We start from the raw sequence: 8,844 nt of genomic DNA, 5'->3' as shown, positions 1-8,844 counted from the left end.
GTTTACCTGTACCCTGTAACGAGCAAAGATGCCTGAACGTGACCGCAGGAAGGCAAGTTATCTGCGGTCAGTGTAACGGAATTCATGTCAGCTCAGAAACATGGGCATACCCGTTTGATGCTTACCAATTGGTAGGATCAGGCTCAAATTTAAGGGAACCTAGAAATTGGTGGTATAAGCAGTTCACGAGTGTTAGCAACACCGACGTAAAGTGTCATAGAGCTAAGGAAGGATTCGTGTTCCTCCTCAACGGCACCTTCAAGACAGCAACACCGACCCTCCCGGTCCTCTTTGCAGTAGGAACTATAGGACCACTCACTGTCCCATGCCCCAAAAGTGGGTATACCCAGAGAAAGGAAATAGTTGGTTGGATTGGTTATTTGGAGGATCCTGGGGATCTTATTTAATGCATGGAGCAGTTATTCTCGTTATGATAATAGTTACCTGTTGTCTGATTATTGGTTGCTTTAATGTCTGTTGTAAAGTAATGATGGCAAAATTGGAGCAAACTCTTACAGTCACGGGCTCCCGGAATCTGGTTCAACAGACTAAAAATTTACTCGAGAATCAAGAATGCGAACGGCTGAATGCGATACTCCTGGAATAATCACAAGGGTTATCATGGAATGATAAAAGTGGGGAATGAGAATGTGAAAAAGGATTGCGAAAGTGGTAGATGGCTAGAGAAGGTAGCAAAAGGATGGAGATAGGGAATCATGGGTAAATGGCTGACCAAAGATGTCAAGCTGTGATAACTACAATGTCAGCACAAAAAGGGGTTACTCAGAGTTGTGGTCAAACACGAGTTACGCGAAAAAGCAAAAGTTAGACATGAGTCAGACGAGGGGCTGCTATATCCAGCCATGAAATAGGGAAATGCTATGAAAATCGAAACAATAAACACATCCCTGGAGCCCGCCCTATTTGGAGAGTTGTTAGCCTGCAATTGGGTATGCTATGGGGGAAATCGACCAATGATTGCATAAACTGAGTGTCACTCAAATGTGTTCTGCTGTAACAATGTATAAGTGTTGAGCTTTTGTACTGTTACGGGACTTGTCAGTAGAGAGGAGGACAGGCTCGAATCGAGAGTGTTCCCTTTATCCTAACAGGTTCCGGCCGGAGAATCTACAGAATAAAGGTCTTAAGACGAAAAGTGTTCGTGTGTCAGTGAATTCGCTGAAACAGATTGAAGGGAAAAGAATCCAGTATCAACAGACCAAGATGAGGAGAAACTTTTTCACCCAGAGAGTTGTGAACCTGTGGAATTCTCTGCCACAGAAAGTTGTCGAGTCCAGTTCGTTGGACATATTCAAAAGGGAGTTTGATGTGGCCCTTACGGTTAAAGGGATCAGGGTGTATGGGGAGAAAGCAGGAATGGGGTACTGAAGTTGCATGGTCAGCCATGATCATATTGAATGGTGGTGCAGGCTCGAAAAGCCAAATGGCCTGCTCCTGCACCTATTTTCTATGTTTCTATGAGTTCTCAGGTGACTGAAGAGTCCAATGCAGGAATTACAGTCTCTGTCACAGGTGAGGTAGAAGGTGGTTGAAGGAACGGGTGGGTGGGGAGCCTGGGATGTCGTGCGCTCCTTCCGCTGTCGGTGCTTGGCTTCAGCTTGCTCCCGGCGAAGAGACTCGAGCTGTTCAGCGCCTTCCCGGAAGCTTTCCTTCACTTCGGGTGGTCTTAGGCCAGGGATTCCCAGGTGTCGGTGGGGATGTTGCACTTTTTCAAGGCGTCTTTGAGGGTGTCACTGCCTGTTTAAATGGGCATTGTCTCTGTTTAAATTTGCAGTGTTCCTGTGCATGTTTAAAGGGAGAGGGAGTGAAATTTTGCTACTTTGCATCTCGTGTTACTGCCCCCAGCTCACGTAATGGGGTGCAAGAGAGTTTGCGACTGGGCGCGGTGAGAACAGTGCTTTCCGCTAAAGTGGGCGGGAGTTTTGCAGTGACTCTGCTGCACTCCGTAATGCTGAAGTAATTACCATGCACAGCGCCCCGGACCAAAAATTGTCCCTGGCCCCCTGGTCCTGTGCCTGGCACTGACAACCACAGCTTCAGCAGTCGGGTTTCAGTCGGATGTCGGCTGGTGGAGCGCTACTTACAGGCACCGTAGTAATTCCCGCCTCCTGTATGGCTCAGAGACGTGGACCATGTACAGTAGACAGCTCAAGTCGCTGGAGAAATACCACCCACGATGTCTCGCAAGATCCTACAAATCCCCTGGGAGGACAGACTCACCAACATTAGCGTCCTTGTCCAGGCCAACATCCCCAGCATTGAAGCACTGACCACACTCGATCAGCTCCGCTGGGCAGGCCACATAATTCACATACCAGACACGAGACTCCCAAAGCAAGCACTCTACTCGGAACTTGCCCACAGCAAACGAGCCAAAGGTGGGCAGCAGAAATGTTAGACGGACACCCTCAAAGCCTCCCTGATAAAGTGCGACATCTCCACTGACACCTGGGAGTCCCTGGCCAAAGACCGCCCGAAGTGGAGGAAGAGCATGCGGGAAGGCGCTGAGCTCCTCAGTCTCGTCGCCGGGAGCATGCAGACGTCAAGTGCAGGCAGCGGAAAGAGCGTGCGGCAAACCAGACTCCCCACCCACCCTTTCCTTCAACCACTGTCTGTCCCACCTGTGACAGAGACTGTGGTTCTCGTATTGGACTGTTCAGCCAACTAAAAACTCATGCTAAGAGTGGAAGCAAGTCTTCCTCGATTCCGAGGGACTGCCTATGATGACTTACAGGCGCCAGCATCTGGTTTACTTTTAGTTGGCCAATAATGCTTCTTTCTTAGTTTCACATAGTCTCTGTGCCCATTTAAAGGGAGAGTCTATGTGCCCGTTTAAAGGGACAGTTTCTTTGGATTTTCTGATTACTTCAAACAGGTATGCCCCACTTTGTGATTTGGAGAACAACAGGCAGTGATGTTAGCAGCAGTGACACCGAACCTCAATGCTCATATCAGCATCTTGGAAAAGATAAGAGGAAGGCTGCAAAGTTCAAAAGGACGTTGTTTGAACAGCCAAGGAAAAGCAAGAGGCAAACGGAAATCCTCATAGGGGACTCCATCATCAGGCACACAGACATCACCCTGTGTAGAGGCAAGGCTGCGTCAAGAGCAGACTTCTGTTTTCCAGGAGCCAAGATAGCTGATCTCCGGGATCGTGTGGATGAACTAATGAAAGGTGAGTGTCAGGATTCTGCAGTAGGTTTACATATTGGAACTAACGATATCATGGATAGAAGTCCATTTGTTTTGCAGGATTCCTACAAAAGCCTCATAGATGTCCTTCAGCAAAGGGGTGCAAGGTTAGTAGTCTCCGGGCTATTACCATCATGTCCAGATCGAGGGAGAGGAACAGGCAAATCCGTGGGATTCAACATCGGCTTCAGGACCTCTGCAAGAAGAAGCTTCACCTCATCAATAATCGGGAGGTGTTCAGCAAGGGGATAGTGTAGATAAGTTCAAAGTTAGCCTTACTGCACGTGATAATTACATAGCAGCAAAGCATGAAGATAAACCAGTTAGGGAGCAAACAAGAATTAATAGATGTGAGACCTTTTGAATTGCTTTCATGTAAATGCAAAGGAGTGTTAGAAGCAAATTGTCAGAATTGCAATCTTGTGCTGTGTTGAAGAATTTAGACATTGTGTATTTCTCAGACATGACTAGATGACAATGATGGCACAGACATTCACCTAAAGGGCTACAAGGGTTTCAGAAAGGTTAGTGTAGGCCAAAGGGGAGGTGGGGTTGCTATTTTTATCTGTGAGAATCTAACAGCTCGAGAGAGACTTGATATTGCCTCATTAGGCACAGCTGAAGCTGTCTGCGTTCAAGTGGACCAAGCTCACGGGCAGGGATTAATTATCGCTAATTGCCTGTATTTTTAATTGCTCACTGCACTCTGGAATGGTTCCGACAGATTGGAAGGAGTCCCCATTTTTAAAAAAGGTGACAATGCAGACCCAGGTAGCTATAGGCCCATCAGTTTGACATCAGTAATCGGTAAAACCCCAGACACCATGAAGTCTCATGGCTTCAGGTCAAGCATGGATAAGGAAACCTGCTGATTACCACCTACTGCCCCCCATCAGCTGATGAATCAGTACTCCCCCATGTTGAACACCACTTGGAAGAAGTACTGAGAGTAGCAAAGACACAGAATGTACTCTGGGACTTCAATGCCCATCATCAAGAGTGGCTCGGTAACACCACAACTGACCGAGCTGACCGAGTCCTGAAGGACATAGCTGCCAGACTGGGCCTGCAGCAGGTGGTGAAAGAACCAACATGAGGGAAAAACCTATTTGACCTCGTCCTCACCAATCTACCTGTTGCAGATGCATCTGTCCATGACAGCATTGGTAGCAGCGACCATCGCACAGTCATTCTGGAGATGAACTCCCGTCTTCACACGGAGGACACCCTCCATTGTGTTGTGTAGCACTACCACTGTGCTAAATGGGATATATTCAGAACAAATCGAGCAGTTCAAAACTAGGCATCCATGAGGCACTGTGGGCCATCAGCAGCAGCAGAATTGTATTCCACCACAATCTGTAACCTCATGGCCCGGCATATCCCTCACTCTACCATTACCATCAAGCCAGGGGACCAACCCTGGTTCAATGAAGAGTGTAGAAGAGTATGCCAGGAGCAGCACCAGGCGTACCTGAAAATGAGGTGCCAACCTGGGGAAGCTGCAACACAGGACTACACGCATGTTAAAAAGCGGAAGCAGCATGTCATAGACAGGGCTAAGCGATCCCACAACCAACGGATCAGATTAAAGCTCTAGTCCTGCCACATCCAGTGGTGAATGGTGGTGGACCATGAAACAATTAACGGGAGGAGGAGGCTCCATGAATATCCCCATCCTCAATGATGGCAGAGCCCAGCACGTGAGTGCAAAAGAAAAGGCTGAAGTGTTTACAACCATCTTCAGCCAGAAGTGTCGAGTGGATGATCTATATCGGCCTCCTCCTGAGGTCCCCACCATCACAGAAGCCAGTCTTCAGCCAATTCGATTCACTCCACGTGATAGCAAGAAAGGGCTGAATGCACTGGATACAGCAAAGGCTATGGGCTCCGACAACATCCCGGCTGTTGTGCTGAAGACTTGTGCTCCAGAACTAGCCGTGCCTCTAGCCAAGCTGTTCCAGTACAGCTATAGCACTGGCATCTAGCCAACAATACAGAAAACTGCCCAGGTGTGCCCTGTCCACAAAAAGCAGGACAAATCCAATCCGGCCAATTACCGCTCCATCAGTCTACTCTCAATCATAAGCAAAGTGATGGAAGGTGTCGTCCACAGTGCTATCAAGTGGCACTTACTCACCAATAACCTGCTCACTGATACCCAGTTTGAGTTCCCCCAGGACCATCGGTTCCAGACCTCATTACAGCCTTGATCCAAACATGGAGAAAACAGCTGTATTCCAGAGGTGAGGTGAGAATGACTGCCCTCGACATCAAAGCAGCATTTGACCGAGTGTGGCATCAAGGAGCCCTAGTAAAATTGAAGTCAATGGGAATCAGGGGGAAAACTCTCCAATAGTTGGAGTCATATCTAGCACAAAGGAAAATGGTTGTGGTGGTTGGAGGTCAATCATCACAGCCCCAGGAGTTCCTCAGGGCAGTGTCCTCGGCCCAACCATCTTCAGTTGTTTCATCAATGACCTTCCTTCCATCATAATGTCAGAAGTGGGGCTGTTCACTGATGACTGTACAGTGTTCAGTTCCATTCGCAACTACTCAGATAATGAAGCAGTCCATACCCGTATACAGCAAGACCTGGACAACATTCAGGCTTGGGCTGATAAGTGGCAAGTAACATTCATGACACAAAAGTGGCAGGCAATGACTATCTCCAACAAGCGCGACACCACCGCCCTATAACATTCAATGGCATTACCATCGCCGAATCCCCTACCATCAACATCCTCGGGGTTACCATTGACCAGAAACTTAACTGGACCAGCCACATAAATACTGTGGCAACAAGAGCAGGTCAGAGGCTGGGTATTCTATGGCCAGTGTCTCACCTCCTGACTCCCCAAAGCCTTTCCACCATCTACAAGGCACAAGTCAGGAGTGTGATGGAATACTCTCCACTTGCCTGGATGAGTGCAACTGCGACAACACAAGAAGCTCGATACCATCCAGGACAAAGCAGCCCACTTTATTGGCACTCCATCGAACACCTTAAACATTCACTCCCTCCATCATCGTCGTACCGTGGCTGCAGTGTTTACCATGTACAAGATGTACTGCAGCAACACACCAAGGCTTCTTCAGCAGCACCTCCCGAACCCACGACCTCTACCACCTTGAAGGACAAGGGCAGCAGGCGCATGGGAACACCACCACCTCCATGTTCCCCTCCAAGTCACACACCATCCTGATTTGGAAGCATATCGCCGTTCCTTCATTGCCGCTGAGTCAAAATCCTGGAACTCTTTCCCTAACAGTACTGTGGGAGTACCATCACCACACGGACTGCAGCGGTTCAAGAAGGTAGCTCCCCACCATCTTCTCAAGGGCAATTATGGATGGGCAATAAATACATAGAAACATAGAAAAAAAGGTGCAGTAGTCGTCCATTTGGCCCTTTGAGCCTGCACCACCATTCAATATGATCATGGCTGATCATGCATCTTCAGTACCCCATTCCTGCTTTCTCTCCATACCCCTTGATCCCTTTAGCTGGAAGGGTCACATCGAACTCCCTTTTGAATATATCGAACGAACTGGCCTCAACAACTTTCTCTGGGAGAGAATTCCACAGGTTCACAATTCTCTGAGTGAAGAAGTTTCTTCTCATCTCGGTCCTAAATGGCTTACACGTTCTCCTTAGACTGTGACCCCTGGTTCTGGACTTCAACAACATCGGGAACATTCTTCCTGCATCTCACCTGTCCAATCCTGTCAGAATTTTATATGTTTCGATGAGATCCCCTCTCATTCTTCTAAATTCCAGTGAATATGAGCCTAGTCGATAGTCTTTCTTCATATGTCAATCCTGCCATCCCGGGAATCAGTCTGGTGAACCTTCGCTGCACTCCCTCAATAGCAAGAATGTCCTTCCTCAGATTAGAAATCAAAACTGTACACAATATTCAAGGTGTGGCCTCACCAAGGCCCTGTACAACTGCAGTAAGCCCTCCCTGCTCCTGTGCTCAAATCCTCTCGCTATGAAGACCAACATGCCATTTTCCGTTTTCACCGCCTGCTGTACCTGCAGACCAACTTTCAATGACTGATGTACCATGACATCCAGGTCTCGCTGCACCTCCCCTTTTCCTAATCTGTCACCGTTCAGATAATATTCTACCTTCCTGTTTTTGCCACCAAAGTGGATAACCTCACATTTATCCACATTATACTGCATCTGCCATGCATTTGCCCACTCACCTAATCTGTCCAAGTCACCCTGCAGCCTCTTAGCATCGTCCTCACAGCTCACACTGCCACCCAGCTTGGTGTCGTCTGTAAACTTGGAGATGTTACATTCAATTCCTTCGTCGAAATCATTAATGTATATTGTTATTAGCTGGGGTCCCAGCACTGAAACTTACGGTACCCCACTAGTCACTACCTGCCATTCTGAAAAAACCCCGTTTATTCCTAATCTTTGCCTCCAGTCTGCCAACCAGTTCTCTATCCATGTCAATACATTACCCCCAATAGAAGTGCTTTAATTTTGTACACTAATCTCATGTGGGACCTTGTCAAAAGCCTTTTGAATGTCCAAATACACCACATCCACTGGTTCTCCCTTGTCCACTCTGCTCGTTACATCCTCAAAATTTTTTAGAAGATTTGTCAAGCATGATTTCCCTTTCATAAATCCATGCCGACTTGGACCGATCCATTCACTGTTTTCCAAAGCCGCTGCTATTACATCTTTAATAATTGATTCCAACATTTTCCCCACTATCGATGTCAGGCTAACCGGTCTATCATTCCCTGTTTTCTCACTCCCTCATTTTTTTTAAAAAGTGGTTTTACATTAACTACCCTCCAAACCATAGGAACTGATCCAGAGTCTATAGAATGTTGGAAAATGACCACCAATGCATCCACTATTTCTAGGGCCACTTCCTTAAGTACTCTGTGATGCAGACTATCAGGCCCTGGGGATTTATCGTCCTTCAATCCCATCAATTTCCCGAACACAATTTCCTGACCAAAAGATTTCCTTCAGTTCCACCTTCTCGCTAGACCCTCGGTCCCCTAGTATTTCCGGAAGATTATTTGTGTCTTCCTTAGTTTAGACAGAACCAAAGTATTTGTTCAATTGGTCTGCCATTTATTTGTTCCCCATTATAAATTCACCTGATTCTGACTGCAAGGGACTACATTTGTCTTCGCTAATCTTTTTCTCTTCACATATCTATGGAAGCTTTTGCAGTCAGTTTTTATGTTCCCGGCAAGCTTCCTCTCATACTCTATTGCCCCCCTCCTAATTAAACCCTTTGTCCTCTGCTGAATTCAAAATTTCTCCCAGTCTTCAGGTTTGCTGCTTTTTCTGGCCAATTTATATGCCTCTTGCTTGGATTTAACACTATCCCCTAATTTCCCTTGTTAGCCACGGTTGAGCCAACTTCCCCGTTTTATTTTTACGCCAGACAGGGATGTACAATTGTTGAAGTTCATCCATGTGATCTTTAAATGTCTGCCATTGCCTATCCACCGTCAACCCTTTAAGTATCATTCGCGAGTCTATCCTCGCCAATTCACATCTCATACCATCGAAGTTACCTTTCTTTAAGTTCAGGACCCCAGTCTCTGAATTAACTGTGTCACACTCCATCTAAATGAAGGATT

The sequence above is a fragment of the Pristiophorus japonicus genome, unplaced genomic scaffold, assembly GCF_044704955.1.
Source record: "Pristiophorus japonicus isolate sPriJap1 unplaced genomic scaffold, sPriJap1.hap1 HAP1_SCAFFOLD_298, whole genome shotgun sequence".
NCBI lineage: Eukaryota > Metazoa > Chordata > Chondrichthyes > Pristiophoridae > Pristiophorus > Pristiophorus japonicus.
Note: the sequence above shows the minus strand (reverse complement) of the source record.